The sequence below is a fragment of the Panthera onca genome, chromosome D1 (assembly GCF_046562875.1).
Source record: "Panthera onca isolate mPanOnc1 chromosome D1, mPanOnc1 haplotype 2, whole genome shotgun sequence".
Taxonomy (NCBI): domain Eukaryota; kingdom Metazoa; phylum Chordata; class Mammalia; order Carnivora; family Felidae; genus Panthera; species Panthera onca.
In genome coordinates this window covers 89,168,240-89,185,960 of record NC_138348.1, presented here as the reverse complement: position 1 = coordinate 89,185,960, position 17,721 = coordinate 89,168,240, and the positions used below count along the sequence as shown (strand labels likewise).

Here is a 17,721-nt window from a genome sequence, read left to right as displayed (position 1 = left end):
AATTACAAAAACAATGTAATGAGGATAAAGTACAAAAGACACAGTTCAGAATTTCAGGTTTGCCCCCGTCCCAGCACGATGGGAATACAAACCCAGATCACAAGTGACACAAGTTTCTCCCAGTAGATGCCAGAATGCTGCCCAGGACAGTTCAAGTTTTTTGCAAGCCTTTCTGGAAAATGCTATGATGTAACGTGCAGCAATGCATGATACCAGATTAAGAAACTACATAATTTTAAATAGAAAAAAAAAAAAAAAGTCCTAAAATGAACTCTTTACCTCTAGCAATAACACACTAGCTAAAGACTACCCTCCCTACTTAGCTGCCAACATTCTTCTTTACTCTTTTGGAACCTGTACAATATTTCTGCCTGGAAGTTAAGAGACAAATGACTTTCAAGACCAAAGTATTTATGGAATCAAGACAATAATGCAACAACCTAAAAGTGTAATAGGCACTGGTTAAAAAAAAACTGGGATATGGTCACTCAAGAGAATATCAGGCAGTCTTAAAAAAACAAAAAAAAAGAGGGGCGCCTGAGGGGCTCAGTCGGTTAAGCGGCCGACTTCGGCTCAGGTCATGATTTCGCGGTCCGTGAGTTCAAGCCCCGAGTCGGGCTCTGTGCTGACAGCTCAGAGCCTGAAGCCTGTTTCAGATTCTGTGTCTCCCTCTCTCTGACCCTCCACCGTTCATGCTCTGTCTCTGTCTCAAAATAAATAAACGTTAAAAAAAATTAAAAAAAAAAAAAGAAAGAAGGAAAGATCAAGGAGACACTTTATATAATGATACAGAATTCTGTATTATGTAAAAAAAAAATTTCAAGATACAGAAAAATGCATACAGTATAACACTGCTACAATTTCTGTTTAAAGGAGGAAAAAGAAAATATATATACAAAAAATAATTATACTCAAAATATCTAGGATATGAGTGAATATTGTAAATTCTTCTATTTCTTTTGAACATGTGATTATTCAAAAAATAAATTCTATATATTTTTAAATAAGACTATAATGCAAACCAAATATATTCCAAAGAGCATTGGTATTTTTCCAAAGAAAAACTACTCCAAGGTAGCTATTCTTACCTTCCTAGTTTTGTATATTCACAAACCTGGATGACAAAAATATTCTCTACTGTTCAGTGGTTCTGCTCTTATTTGAAGCTTTTCAAGGATTTTAAATTAGATTTCATCAAGCTAACGTGAACAACTCCTTTCACATTTAAAATGCTATTATCTCTCACCTATATGTAAATTAGGTTGGCTTATTTTTCTTATTAGCCCTTCTTTGTGCTTGAAAAGATTTATATCTATTATTATCAAAAGTGTACCAACAACCAGTATCAATTCATGTCCCATCTTTCGATTCAGTAGCAAGACAGTTCATATTTTTAAGTGTAAAAATAATTGGCCTTATTTGGTTTGGGGAAGAACTGTGGGTTTTTCCCCCGCTAGGTGTTAGGTAAATGAGTATTTATGTCTAAAATGACCTGTCATTTCCTTCATACACCCAACCACATACTTCAAAAGTGGAATGCTGGTTGGGCTTCTTGGTGTGGAGCATGTCAAACTGTTAAATTTTAAACCAGATAATAAAGCCCAAAACTGACCATCTTCACATTACTTCTCAAAATGGAAGTACTACAGCAAGTGCCAAGAAATAAAAAGTTAAAATGTCACATCTTCCTAGGGGGTCAATTTTAAACACTGTTACATTTATATAAATTTCAACATATTATGGTGTGTTCATTCCAAAAAGTCACGTGGATTTTAAGATAAATACGAGGGGCGATTGGGTGACTCAGTCGATTGAGCGTCTGACTTCCGTTCAGGTCACGATCTTGCAGTTTGTGAGTTCGAGCCCCACATCAGGCTCTGTGCCGACAGCTCAGAGCCTGCAGCCTGCTTCAGATTCTTTGTCTCATCTCCCTCTCTCTCTCAAAAACATATAAACATTAAAAATTTTTTTTAAAAAGATAAATATGAAATTTGATGTACATCTAACATTAGGTGTACCTCAGCAGAAAGTCTGTGATTAGCCTACCATCAGCTGATTTTATTCTAAATGAGTAAAAATGTACACAAATAAGAAAACAGGATTCTAATCACAAGGTACCTATTTTTTTTTCCAGAAATTTGCATTTAATTTGAAAGCAGTTAAGATAACAAATCAACTAAAATGTCTAGTGTATTTAAAAATAGTCCCTATTTTGGGGGCGCATGGGTGGCTCAGTCGGTCAAGCGTCCGACTTCGGCTCAGGTCATGATCTCACGGTTCGTGGGTTCAAGCCCCGCATCGGGCTCTGTGCTGCCAGCTTGGAGCCCGGAGTCTGCTTCGGATTCCCTGTCTCCTTCTCTCTCTGCCCCTCCCCACTCACGCTCCATCTCGCTCTGTCTCTCAAAAATAAATAAATGTAAAAAAAAATTTTTTTTAAATATTCCTTATTTTGGCTCTCAGTTTTCATTAAGTCCTTGCTGTCTGGACCACCGCTAAATGGCGTAGAAATATTTACTGACTTGACAGCACAGGATATGTGACATTCAGCAGAGGAGTAACAACAAACTAAAGAAATAACTTTTTCCTGTTCCACTACAGTGGGTAAGTTTTCCTTGTCTCCTACCTCGGAATTCCTTTAAGGACGATGCTTGGCGGCTCCAGCCTTTCATTACGCCATCTCTTCAGTAACTGCTGATGCCTTCTTCAGTGTAGCACATTTACGCACAATGCTTAACGTGCTTTGTAGAATAGGAACACAAGGTCCTTATTCTTAACACCTTAAAAGCAGTAATGGTGACCAACCAGCTCTATATGTGTAAAAGAAGGAAAAATCATTTTCACACAGATGAAGCACACGTTCTGCTTGCAGGCTGCAGCTGCAACCTCTATTTCTTTCGGTCAAGTTTTCCCAGATAATTTCCTCTAGGCAAACACTGGATGTTACCTGCTAGACTGCTTTCCCTGCTACCACTTTCCAGTAACCTAAGGTTTTGCACAGTACTATGTCTCGAAGGGCACTTTTGTTGGAGCAGCCTCCAGCAGTGCACCCCTGTGCAGCACTTCACAGAGCAGACCATCAGAAGGACCCAGTACTTGCGTTTACCTTTGCACAAGTCTTCATGACAATTTGCACAATTCCAACCCAGCATACCCAGCTTATTCTAAGGCAACTTTCAAGTTAACTGGCCCTTAAATTGTTTCTTAAAGGTCTATCCCATTTTCTGACCCACTGACTCTGCTTAACCATAAATTTCCACATTTCTCTACAAAGTTAGAGCAGAAAAGGGGGTAGGATATCAAGAAAGAGTCAAAGGAGGTTTCTAAGTATTTTCTACAAGTAATGACCAGAATAGTGCTATTAAGTGCTATATCAAATAAGTGGTAAATAACTGAACATTTTCTGTATCAGTCATTATTGCAGCGTTGTCTTTCTAAGCCCATTATGTACATCTTATTGCCTTCTTAATTCATATTCAGAGGACTCGGGAGAAATAATGTTTTTTCTTATTATTGCCTCTTGGTTCATTAAAATCTATACTTCATAGAATGAAGCTACTTATCTCACCTGAGAGATGCAAGACCATAAAAGCATCCGAAGAGTAAAGCCACAAAATGTTAACAACAAACAGCTTGCAGAAGCATGACAAAATTATCTGATAAAGTTGATATCTGTGACTTGAAAACTTCAATATGTGATTTTATTTTACTGAGCCATATTGTGCACTTGGCTTCCACTAACATCGATGAGATGAGTGAGCACATCCATAGTATAATTTTAAAATGCAATTACAGAGCTTCAAAAATATAGATCTCAAAAAGGTTTCAAGTTTTTATTTCACTTCCAGTTAGTTAACACACAGTGTTATATTAGTTTCAGGTGCACAACACAGAATTCAACACTTCCTTTTACACCACCCTGTGCTCATCACATAGATCTTAAAAGTTTTTAATCTTCAGGGGCATCTGGGTGTAGGTTAAGCATCCTACTCTTGGTTTCAGCTCAGGTCATGATCTCACAGTTCGTGAGATCAAGCCCCACACTGTCAGCACAGGGCCTGCTTGGGATTCTCTCTCTCCTGCTCTCTCTCTGCCCCTCCCTCACTTGCTCTGCTTCTCTCTCAAAATAAATAAATAAACTTCAATTAAAAGTTCTAATCTTTACAAGCAGAAATTATGGCACTTATTAATAACTTCTAATATTGTTTTTTTTAAGTTTTTTTAAATTTTTTTTTAACGTTTATTTATTTTTTTGAGACAGAGAGAGACAGAGCATGAACGGGGGAGGGGCAGAGAGAGAGGGAGACATAGAATCCGAAGCAGGCTCCAGGCTCTGAGCTGTCAGCACAGAGCCCGACACGGGGCTCGAACTCACGGACTGCGAGATCATGACCTGAGCTGAAGTCGGACGCTCAACCGACTGAGCCACCCAGGCGCCCCAAGATTGTATTTTTAAGGAAATTCCATACCCCACATGGGGCTCGAACTCACAACCCCAAGATTAAGAGCTGCACACTCCACCAACTGAGCCAGTGAGGCATGGCAGCCCTCTAATATTATTTTATTAACTAATTAATTAATTCAAAATATATCTGCTTTTTAAAACAAAAAATGCAAAACAAATGGACTAGACTTTATAACAATTGGATGGATTTAAAACATGTTAGGTAATACCATCAAATATCTTTGGAAAACTAGAAACAGTATATCAAAACCGTCAAAATACAAAAACATATACACTCAGCAGTACATGTACATAAAATTTTAATATAATATTATTTACCATTATGTACCAACTATATTATACAGTATCTTCTTACCGAATTCCTACATCAACCCTGTTCAGTAGCTAAGTAATACTATACCCATTTTACTCATTAGAAAAACAGACTCAAGAAAAGTTACATATTTTCTCTCTCCCTTCCTCTCTCTGTCTCTGCCTCCACCCCCACGTATGCACACATGCTCTCTCTCTCTCAAAATAAATAAATAAACATTAAAAAAAGAAAGAAAGAAAGAGAGAGAGAGAGAAAGAAAGAAAGAAAGAAAGAAAGAAAGGAAGAAAGATTAAATAACTTGTCCAAAATCACAATGGCAGTCAGAGAGAATTCGAATTTAGGACACATCTAAGATCTTTGTTTTATACACAAGGTATGCTGGGGTCTCTTAGGGACACTGAAGATCATTCTGGTATGTGTCATGTTCATTTCTCCCTCAATCATTTAAGTTAAAAGTATAGTTCTCTGATATCTGGAACTGAGACCTTGAACATTTGTCAGAACTTGGTCTGGAGGTGAAATTTGCTTAAATTGAAATCTTCTAAATACACACCATAGGACTTTAAAAATGAGAGTTACAAAATCAAATAGTAAATAAATTTGTAAGAATCAAACAATTTTTGCCAGCTCTCAAGTTTGGCACAATGTCACAGGAAAGATTAACTTACAGGTAATGTGAGAAGGAAACTTCTTCCTTTAATGCCACCAAACACTACTTCAAGCAAAAGCTATTTGGATATCATATTACAATTCTATTATTTCCCTAGTTGCTGTTTTTAATATTTGTATTTTTATTTTGCTTGTTCCAGCATGTAGATGAACATAAAATAAATATTGATGACAACAGCAGATCTCAGATTTAAAGAAATGTAAATTTCCTTTTGTTTATAAAATCATTCATCCACTAAACAAGTATTTACTGGTCACTTATTATGTTCTTTTTTTTTTTTTAATGTTTATTTTATTTTTTGAGAGAGAGACAGAGCATGAGCATGAGCAGGGGAGGGCAGAGAGAGAGGGACACACAGAATCCAAAGCAGGCTCCAGCTCTGAGCTGTCAGCACAGAGCCCGACGCAGGGTTCGAACCCTCAAGGCTTCAAGCTGTGAGATCATGACCTGAGCTGAAGTTGGCTGCTCAACGGACTGAGCCACCCAGGTGCCCCATACTGGTCATTTATTGTGTTCTAACTAGTGGCAATACAAAAAATACAGTCCTGCTCTCTTGGAGTTTACATTCTAGTGGGGAAGACAAATGTTTTTAAAAGGTATACTTTTGGGGTAGTGATAAAAGCTTTAAGCCTGTTAAAGTGAATGGAGACAACCTAGGACGGCAGCTTCACAGAGAGTAATGAGAGAAACCTCTGTAAGGAGGAAAGCTATGTACAGAGACGTGAATTCTTAACTGGGTGAATTATGTAGATATCTGATGGCTCGTGTGCATTGGGTGAATGGAGTGACAAGAAAGAGGGCTCCAAAAACGGGGCCCGACCGTGGAAGGATTTTTGAGCTGTGCTAAGAACTCCTGAAACAGGGAGCTACTGACAGGTTTTGTATAACAGGAACATGACTTCCTGAATTAGTCAAAAGAATTAATCCGGCTGTTACATAAGGACTAGTCCAGGGCAGGGCGCAAATCAAACATGGAGACCAGTTTCGGATTATCGCCGTGGGCTAGTCAAGGAGATAATGGTGATTTACACCAGAGTGGTAGCAATGGACAAAAGTGAGAAATGGCCTGGTTCAAGATAGATCTTGAAGGTAGGGACAACAGAATTTGTTGATGTAGTGGTGATGAGCTAGGGAAAAAGCAGAGTCACAGTTGACTCCAAGGGTTTTGATAACTCAAGGTAATTTTCAATTTTCTCAATTATAGCTCTAACCCTAATTTTTCCTGTAAGTTTGGGTAAAATCTATTCACCCTGAATCTCCCATCTTAGAGGCCAAACAACCATGGAATTTATTTATAGTCCCTGCAAACTTTGAGGACACAAAACACCTTTATGTTAAAGAATTCTTTCTAAAGGCACTGCATGGCTTCGATGGTTGAGTGTCTGACTTCAGCTCAGGTCATGATCTCACAGGTTCCTGAGTTTGAGCCCCACATGGGGATCACTGCTGTCAGCACAGAGCCTGCTCCAGATCCTCTGTCCCCCTCTCTCGGCCCCTCCCCCAACTTGCACTCTCTCTCTCTCAAAATAAATAAACATTAAAAAAAAAATTCTTCCTTTTGACTCTTATACCATCTCAAGCATAATTCACAACAACCAAACTAAGTAAATGGCACCTTCACCTTTTCATATCCTTTCTTTTCCATCTTCTTATTTCTCAAGACCCCATAAGAAAAGTTACATAGTGAGGAAGCAGTGAGTGAAACTCCAGTGATGGTCATTCTTCAATGATTTCCCAGGCAACTAGGTTTGCTAATCTCTCTGTGCTCCAGCACCACCACCACAAGCCCACCAGTGTCACTGACAGGTGCTTTCACACACGTTAAAGATTACTCTGATACACAGACTAATGAGATTTAAAATAATCAACTGCCTTTTCATAGAACTTACTTTAAACACACATACACACACACACACTTAACAAACACAAGATTTTTCAACGGCACAATAAAATGTTATCTAAAAAAAAAAAAAGAAAAAAGAAAAAAAGCCTCAGCATATCATACACCTTATTAAATAGTAGACTCACTGTGCTTTCCTGTGTGGTCTTTCTACCTCTAGCCTTTGCCCTTTTACAGAATAAAATTCTTATATAGCTAACATTTTTTTGTGAACGCTTACTCTGTGTTAAGACATGTAGTAAATGCTGCCCTGGATAATCTCATTTATTTATCAGGACAGTCTCTAAGTGCTACCATTATCCCCATTTTGTAGGTTAAACTCATGACTGACCGCACTACCAACCAAGAGTGACAGAGCCAGGAGATGCCCCAGGACTGATGCTCATTCTCTTAACTACCATTACACTAACCACCTCTTAGTCCACTTTAGGATAACCTTCCTAAAATACAAGTTGGATGATATCAGTTCCTGCTCAAATAAAACACCATCAAGTGCCTCCAAACACCTACAAAACAACGTCCACACTCAGCATGTTGTTAGCCTTAACCTCATCTCCAACATCCTCATTCCCCACACTATTGCTGGCCATTTTCCAAATATATTCAATACTATTCCCCCTGTGTCTATTCTCACATTAATCCATCAAATCATCCACAATCTGTGGAAACCAAGCCATCTCTCTAAATCAAACTCAAATGCCACACTTCATGAAATTATTTTCCAAAAATCAAGACATACATGCACAATTTTTTTTAAATAATAAATTTTTTCCACTTGGAGATCTCATAGCATTTTGTCACTTCTCACACAGCTGTCATCTATTTCTATCTTGTTTATACAAATTTTTTCTCTCACCTCTCAGACTATAAATTCCAAGGGAGGGACTTTTTTTGTAATCTTCATTTCCTACAAATTATCTGTACATAAAATGTTTGCAGAATTAAATCTGGCACAAAACCTTATGTTTTTAAGGATATGGGTCCCACTTGCCAACTATACTTGTTGCGCAATGATCCCTATCTTAAAATTTGACTTTCAGCTAACCAAAACCCATCAAATGCTCGATCTATTACTTAGCTCCTAAACTCTAAGTGCATCCCCCCCCCCATTTACTGCTAACAATGGCTAGTCAACAAATCAAACTCTTCCTTACTAAAAAGGTAAGCAGCATGATACGGACAAAAATAATTGGACACCATTCAGTTTGTGAAATATTCTCAACAGATCTCATTTTATATTCTCTATTTTTCCATGTATGAACAACACATTCTTGAAAACACAACTACGAAATAGTTTAAAGACAAGAACTGTAATGATAGTGATAGTTTTTTATAAAGCTAAATAACTTTAATATTAGTAATGTAAACTAATACCTTGAAACACCACTTAAATTCATTAAGTGCTATCAGAAGTAACCTTTTTTTTTATTTTTTTAAATGTTTTATTTATTCTTGAGACACAGAGAGAGACAGAGCATGAGTGGGGAGGGGCAGAGAGAGAGGGAGACACAGAATCCAAAGCAGGCTCTAGGCTCTGAATTGTCAGCACAGAGCCCGACGCGGGGCTCGAACTCACAGACCGCGAGATCATGACCTGAGCTGAAGTGGGCGGCTCAACCAACTGAGCCACCCAGGCGCCCCAGAAGTAACCTTTTTTTAATGATATAACAGAAGAAAGTTTTTCTCATTATAATTTAAATGCCTCCTTTAAAAACTGGCAAACATAACTCCACTTGGAACCCTGAGGCCAACTATTTCCACCAAGTGGCACACTGCTGTCAAGCTCTCTTGATCAGCCCCAAAAGTGAACTCCAGTCTTCTTAGTGCTCCTCTTCATTTCCTCCCGCCACGATCTCCCCACAACTCCCCCCCCCCCACCTCTGCTGACTACCTCCTCATCTCTTTCCAGGGATCCTTCAGGAAACTTGCTCCCTTATAAATAATTTCCTCACATTGTAAACCTCTCTGCAGAACACATCCCTACTCTGACAGAAGGGGTTCTTACCAGGCAAATCTCCAGGTGAATATGAAGCATCTAGCACAATAGCTATTACTGCATACTCTGCGGTCAGACTGCCTGGGATTCCATCTCCAATTCAAGCATCACTAGCTATGTGAACTTGGGGAAGAAAAGTCTAATCAAAGCACTACTTGCCATTCCACAACATGTCCCCCAAATTTCCTGCCTCTATAAATTTCTACTGAATTGATCACTCCATAATTGTGTCATCCATCCTTCAGTGGGCCCATTCAAGTCATTTCCTTTTCTACAAGTTTTCCTTAGATCTTCAACAAATTCCCATAGTACCTAATTTACCCTTCTTACAGAATACTTATATTGCCTATAAGTACACTTTTAGATGATAATCCTTAAGGACATAGTCTATGTAATTTATCTCTGAATTTCCTGAGACACAACATATTTGTGAACCAAACAAGATGTAAATAATCTACTTGGTCATATTAATTTCTTCTCTCCCTCTCCCAAACCCCAAACGCTTGAGCATGAGATTTATATTTTCTTTTATGTTTTTTAGTCATTACAATCATGAGAAACCGCTGCAATAAATCCTTCCCATCTTTAATAAAAACTGAAAAAGCCTCGTAGTCTGCAAAAACCCAATTTTGTGTAAATTTTGAACACTATCCTTAAAAGCAACATTTCGGCAGAGGAAGGAGAAAGGAATGTTCCTGAAGAAATCTGGGAAGCCAAAAGAGAGCACAATGCATAGTTCAAGCCAGCAGTTAAGAATATAGATTTAAGAGGTGACTGGGTGGCTCAGTCAGTTACGCATCCGACTTCAGCTCAGGTCATGATCTCACGGTTCGTGGGTTTGAGCCCCACGTCAGGCTCTGTACTAACAGCTCAGAGCCTGGAGTCAGCTTCAGATTCTGTGTCTCCCTCTCTCTCTGCCTCTCCCCTGCTCATGCTCTGCCTGTCTCCCTTCCAAGAATAACTAAACATGAAAAAAAAAAAAGAAAAAAAAAAAGAATATAGATTTAAGAGACATTCCTGAGTCTGAATTCTGGTTCCACTATTTACCACAACTGCAGCTTTAGGCAAATTATTTAACTTCTCTATCTCTTTATTTCCTCAACCATAAAATGTAGCTACCGGCACTACAAGTTATAAGGAATAAATGAAATCATATATACAAAAAACCTAAGTGGGTACCTGGTATACAGCTTACATCAGTAAATGAACATTAGAAGAAAATTTTTGTATTAATTAAGGGACACAGGTACACAGGAACTTGCACCTCATTAAAACTTCACTTGATTTTCTTTTGTATAGAAAGGTTAAGAAAAAATGAAATCTGCAGAAAGTGTTAAGATAGTTAATCTTGATACTATACATTGAACAAATAAACTGGATACTCTACTGGATTTAGCAAAAATAAAGTCTATGTAACAAGCTCTTACAAAGAAGCCCTTCAAAGTCATAGCACAGTAATTTTGGCTGAATTATTCAATAATAAAAAGGCCCAGTAACAAACTAAATCCAAGGTACTACCTTTTTAGAAAAAGACAAAATAAAAAAAGTGGTCATTGATACCCAAATGATTTAGATAATGCAGTATGATACATCAAGTACTACCAGTAAAAGCATAATATTTAGAAATACAGTAGTAAATATTAAGGAGAAAAAAGCCAAAAGAGTTGAAAATCGTTGCCTCTATAGAACAGGAAATGGAGGCCAGATGGGGTTAAGTTAAATGGGATGAGACAGTGTCAGGAAACTGCTGTTTTTCTTTAAAAGTCTCATGGTAGTATGGATTTTTAAAATGATGTTCTTGATTTGGTTAATAAAAATACAAAGTAATTATAAAGGAAATTTTATTATTTAATTGTTTGACAGCAGGACCAGGGATGGGTGAGCAAGCAAGGCACCTATGATGTAAAATTTTAAGAGGCATCACTCTCAGCGTCCAGAACTTGCACATACTTGCTGGTCTCCAAGAGTGAGTACCTCCTTCCTAGCCTTGTCCAGTACTAGCCCAGTACTAGCATTTTAATAACTCAAATATTACAAACAAACAGTTGAGGGAACCGAGGCTGTTACAGTTAGTCATTGTATGAAATAAAATATACTGTGCAATACATAATAGACTTCTGCAATTATTTCTAACTATCTACAAATATGTATTAAAAAAATCTAGAATGATCTTCCTGAATATTAATGACAGTTGCACCTGGGAAGTAAGATTCTTCTGGGTAGTGAGATTTTGGATATACCCTCTATACCACTAGGTTTTGTTTTTTTTTTTTTTTAAACAGGCATATGTAATTTTTTTAATAAAATAAAGTGATTCTTTTATGCTTTTAAAATAAAAAAAAGTTCAGGGGCGTCTGGGTGGCACAGTCACTTAAGCGTCCAACTCTTGATCTAGACTCAGGTCATGATCTCAGTTTGTGAGTTCGAGTCCCGCATGGAGCTGGGCGCTAATGGTATAGAGTCTGCTTGGGATTCTGTCTCTCCTCTCTCTGCCCCTCCCCGCCTGGATGCACGTGCTCCCTCTCCCTCTCTTTTTAAAAAATAAAATAAAATAAAATAAGTTCAGCTCCCTACCCACCCTCACTAACAACACACACGCACGTGCGTGCACACACACACACAGACACACACACACAACACACACACACATTTTCCCATGACAACGTAATTTACTTCAGGCTTCATCTGCTACATCTATGGACATGACTTACAAATCTGTATTTTTAACATCTCTACCACCCCCAAGTCCCAACCCCCCAACTGCCTCCAAAGGAGCCACTGAATGTTTAACTGGCAACTCAAACAAAATAAATCAAGTAAAACATATCGTTTGTCCACATACACTAGCTCACCCTCTTTTTCTCCTAATGTGCCTTAGGAATAAGTACAGTAAGTCCCCAAGTCATTCAGGTTTAAAATCTAAAAATTATCTTTACCTTTTACCTCTCCCTTACCCCATACAGAAAATTATGACGGTTGTCCCACCACCGTGTTTGACATCTAATCTACCTTTCGTTCCTACAAACACATACCAGTTCAAGCTTCATGATCTATGCTCTGAAATACCAGTTAACAATCATTGTTCAAGTAAATATGATACGGCTTACTATCCTCAATACAAAGCACAAAATATGGCAGAGAATAAGTGAGCAACACATGTTTTTTGAATGAATGGGAAACAAAAAAAAAAAAACTAGTCGTCCCATTTCCCTACTTCCACTTCTCCTACAACCACAAAATCATTTTGCAGTTACCCAATATTCCCAAAACAGAGCTCTTATCAGGTCACAAAAGCCATCATTTACCAGTGTTATGTAAATAAGATAAAAACTCCTCAGTATGGCACTCAAATCATTCCAACATGGGGACTCTTCCTCCTTCAGAGCCTGGAGCCTGCTTTGGACTCGTGTCTCCCTCCGTCTCTGCCCCTTCCTCTCTCTCAAAAATAAATAAAACATTAAAAATTTTTAAAGTTATTTATAATATCTTTATAAATATATATTATAATCACTACCAAGTGAATTTTAAGTTCCTTGAAACAAAAACCACAACTTTTATTTACTCATCTCCCACTGTACCTAACAAAATGCCTGGCACAATTACATAAAAGTCTCCAGGAAATGAGAGACCTGTGCATCAATAATAATAAAACACAAACAGTAGCAGCAGAGCCAAATTTGAGTGCTATATATCGGCCAGATACTACTTTAAGCTATATACATATATAGTTTCATTTATTCCTCACAAGGACATGAGGAAGATACTATTATTATCTCCATTTTACTGATAAGAAAACTGAGGCAGAGAGATAACTTAATCAAGGTTTAACATCATAGTATTCTTCAATTGTATAGATAATTCTGCAGTTAATATCTTTCTATATATAGCTAGCTCCTTATTTGAGACTACTTCATCAGACTCTAAAAGTTATAACATTGAGTCACAAAGTATAGATGTTTAGACATTTCTCATACTTTTAAAATGTTCTTGTAGGAGTGTGTGGGTGGCTTAGTCAGTTAAGCATCTGACTTCTGCTCAAGTCATGATCTCACAGTTCATGGGTTTGAGCCCCACATCAGGCTCTGTGCTGACAGCTCAGAGCCTGGAACCTGCTTCAGACTGTGTGTCTCCCTCTCTCTCTGCCCATCCCTGCTCACACTCTGTCAGTCTCTCAAAAATGAATAAATGTTAAAAAAAAAAAAAATCTTTAATAAAAAATAAATAAATAAATTTGAAAAATAAAACGTTTTTCTAGGGGCACCTGGGTGTCTCAGTCGGTTAAGCATCTGACTCTTGGTTTTGGCTCAGGTCATGATCTCATGGTCTATGAGTTCGAGACCTGCATCAGACTCTGTGCTAACAGCACAGAACCTGCTTGGGATTCTCTCACTCCCTCTCTCTCTGACCCTCTCTAACTCTCAAAATAAATAAATAAACTTAAAATTTTTTTCTAAGAGGATTAACCATTTTATAAAGCCACCAACAATGTATAAGGGCAACAATTTTACTGCTACTTGTCAGCCTAGCAAATCACCATTATTTTCCCATTCTCCTGGTTCAAGTAGGCAAATAATAATACGCATAACTCTTGATCTAAAATAACTGTACCTTTTTGAAAATAAGTTTATTTACTTAAGTAATCTCTACATCCAACATAAGGCTCAGATTCACAACCCCAAGACCAAGAGCCACATGCTCCACTGGCTAAGCCAGCCAATGGCCCCTTAAATAATTATACTCTTAAAGGTTTGTGACCAGTGTTTTGGGGTTGTTACTGTTATTGTCATAATTGATGTTTTAAGAGACACTATATGCCTGAATAAATTTTTAGGAGTTACTTAACAGTATTTACATAGATAAAAAGAAATCAAGCACTTACCTCTACTCAAACATTCACTAAACCTTTCACAATATCCCATTCATTCATTTATTCAACAAACCTTTATTGACAGCCCACCAGGATCAGTACTATACTAGTACCTGGACATAAATCAATACAATCCCTGCCTTCAAAGGGAACACAGTTTTTTAAACATCAGAGTCAATGTAAGCTTTGGTGACTTGGTTCACAGATCACAAACTGACTTTAAGAGGGGTCACTCTGAAGTCAGTTTTAGTACTGATTCCAACTTTAAGTGTTCAAATTTCACACAGAGAAACACCCAAATATGGCAGAACTAAAGAAGGGTCAAAGAAGTTCAACTAAAATGTCATCAAATAAAGAAGTCCAAAAGTAAGTTTTCAGTTAGAAAAAGTAATGGCTGGGACAAAACAATCTATAAAAGCATGGCTGGTACACAAATTTGAGTTCATCAAATCTAAAACCATCAAATTAGTAGGATCCTTTGTTGATGAATAAGATAAATAAGAAAAAGGTGTAACTTCTATTTCCTATGATATGAAATTAAATTATGAAAACCAATACCTCAAAATGTAATAAATAGAGGTATAACATGAACCCAAAGGTTCTGGGGGGAAAACTGACACAAAGCTGTAAATCAATCACTGCTCAAAGAAACAGGGCAATACTTAACCTTTAAAGTACTATCAGAGATGAAAGCCATGCTTTCCCACAGAAGAACTATTTTTAACTGTAAATCACTAGTGGCAATCAAACACTAAGATTAAACCTTTGGTCTGATCCATTCTAGCAATTTCTAATTCAACCCTCTGGCCCTACAGGCATTTCAAACTAATTTTTCAGGGAGATCAATCATAACAGTGGAATGGATTTTTAAAGGGGCCTATCCTTTGTCCAGACGGTTCTCTTCTCAAACTCATCTCTATCAACACCATGCTACTAAAATGAGTCTTTTATAAGAAAATATATATCATAACACCAATGTTTGGATTTGGAACTTGATAATGGATGACTTCATTTTCAGCTCGAAGGGAGCATTTCTCCCACTAAGTGCCCCCTTTGTTTTCTCCCCAGGTCTATCTTCTATCGAAAATATACTGATATGCTAGGGCTGACTTATTCATCATTCCCCTACAGACCTACCAGTGCTTTGCATCTAGCAAATAGTTAATAAGTTATATGAAATAGATTTTAAAACAGCAATAAAATGCTTATTCCACAAAATCTCAGAAGTGACTAGAAAATTATCACATTCCCATACAAACAACCCATGGTGAAAGACCTAGATTTCTGTACATTAAAAATGTAAATGATCATAGGATCACCCCACCCTTCTTGGGGCATAAGCCTCAGATAACCCTGTTTGCTCTCTCTTCTGCTGCAGACCAGAAGGACGGTTCCGGTTCAAGATGGTGATGTGAGAAGATCCTGAACTTACCTCCCACAAACACACAGTCTACAGCTACATATGGAACAATTTCCTCCTTAAAAAAAATGAAATCTGGCTAAGTGATGACTACAGATCAAGAAATTGAGAAGAAAACCATACCAAAGCAGGTAAGAGAGGCTGAGACACAATCTCACTAAAAATCCCACCTCTAGAGCTGTGGCCCACAGCCTACAGGAATGAAGATTCAAACTCCATATGAGACACCCCAACTTTTTAGACCTGCTCTTGACAAGCCAGCATAACAACTAATTTTGAAAACCAAGATGGCGCAAATCCTGAGACCCACAAGACAATAGTGATCTGAGAAACAGTTCTTACAGAGCTCATAGTTGTAGACTCACCTGCCCATGGTCCATCTCAAAGGCAGCCAATCCTGATCCGAATGAAAGTGAAGGAGGCTCACGTGCTTATATTAAAAAGCTCAGCCTGAGGGGCCAACCTCTATTAACACACATCTCGAAACCTGTTGGAACACGTTCTAGAAATGGAGACCAGTGGGTGCCATTTTCACGCTCACCCTTTGCCACACTCTATAACACCAGTACCTCCAGAAAGGAGCCTTTACATGCATCTGGTGCCCTGATTTCTGTGGCTGCTCCCCAGGGGAACCCTCTCAATCACCTGGCTCTAGAGACCCGGGGAGCTTGCATTCCTCATCACATGGGACTTTAATAATCAGTATCACCCAAAAGGAGCTTATACCCCTAGCACTCCGATCTTTGCAACTGCTCTCAGGAGATACCTCTACATTGCTGGCTTTGGCAATAAGCTGGCTTATGCTCAACAGTCCCCCAGGACAGGGGCGCCTGGATGGCTCAGTCGGTTGAGTGTCTGACTTCGGCTCAGGTCATGATCTCGCAGTCCGTGGGTTCGAGCCCCGTGTCGAGCTCTGTGATGATAGCACAGAGACTGAAGCCTGCTTCGGATTCTGTGTCTCCCTCTCTCTCTCTGCCCTCACTCCCTCACTCTCTCTCTCAAAAAATAAACATTACAAAAAAAAAAAAGAGTTCCACAGGACTATAACCAACAGAGTTATTTTTTTTAATGTTTATTTATTTTTGAGAGAGAGAGAGAGAGAGAGAGAGAGCGAGCGAGCATGAGTAGGGGAGGAGCAGAGACAAAAGGAGACAGAGGATCCAAAGCAGGCTCCACACTGACAGCAGAGAGCCCAACGCAGGGCTTGAACTCATGAACCATGAGATTATGACACTTAACAGACTAAGCACCCAGGGGCCCCCCAACACAGTTCTTAAACAACTACCATCCCAAGGACACAGCAAGAGACAACAAACTCAGGAGCTCTGTCTTTCTGAGGAGACCTATTAGCTAATTATCATGACGGTGGCCCAGGGGATAGGCTTCTAATTAAACACACATCTAGGGGCTTACCATAATCCTTTCCAGAGACCTTGGAAGGAGAACACTATCTTCACACTCACCCTCTACCACGCTCCAGAGCTCCAATGTCTCCTGGAAGGGAGTTACACATGTGCTTTGTACCGAGTTTTTGCGGCTGATGCCCAAGGCACACACCCCTCATCACTTTGGCTCTAGTGGCCAGATGGGCTTGCATTCCTAGATCCCACAGGACTGTGGCAATTGGACGGGGGAAAAAAGAAAAAGACATAAAAGGTCTCCAAAACGAAAAGGAAAAAGTAAAACTCACTATTTGCAGATGGCAAAATACTATATACAGAAAATCCTAAAGACGCCATTAAAAAAACTGTTAGAACTAATAAAATTCAGTAAAACTGCAGGATACAAAATCAACACTCAAAACTCTGTTGTATTTCACACTAATACTGAACTATCAGAAAAATTAAGAAAACAGTCCCATTTACAATTCTACCAAAAAATATTAAATACCTAGGAATATATTTAACCAAGGAGGTGATGAAAGATGCACATATTAAAAACAAGACATTAATGAAAGAAACTGAAGAAGACACAACAAATGAATGGAAAGATATTCCATGCTTATGGATCATAAGAATTAATATTGTTAAAATGTCCATACTACTCAAAGCAATATATAGATTCAATGCAATTCCTATTAAGATTCCACTGGC

The 17,721-nt window shown here is 38.3% G+C and overlaps 1 protein-coding gene across 3 annotated transcripts in view; it reads right to left on the bottom strand.

Moving 5' to 3' along the window:
• The window catches only part of ARHGAP32 (Rho GTPase activating protein 32), a 298,544-nt gene that overhangs the window by 241,958 nt on the left and 38,865 nt on the right, over window positions 1-17,721 (bottom strand). Inside the window, exon 1 of one of the 3 annotated variants that reach the window (XM_078432951.2) lies at window positions 2,624-3,107. The exons of the other annotated variants lie outside the window; for them this stretch is intronic. The gene's annotated coding sequence lies outside the window, so the exon portion shown is untranslated. Of the gene's footprint in view, window positions 1-2,623; window positions 3,108-17,721 lie in introns of those variants that run through there. 3 annotated transcript variants of the gene reach the window in all.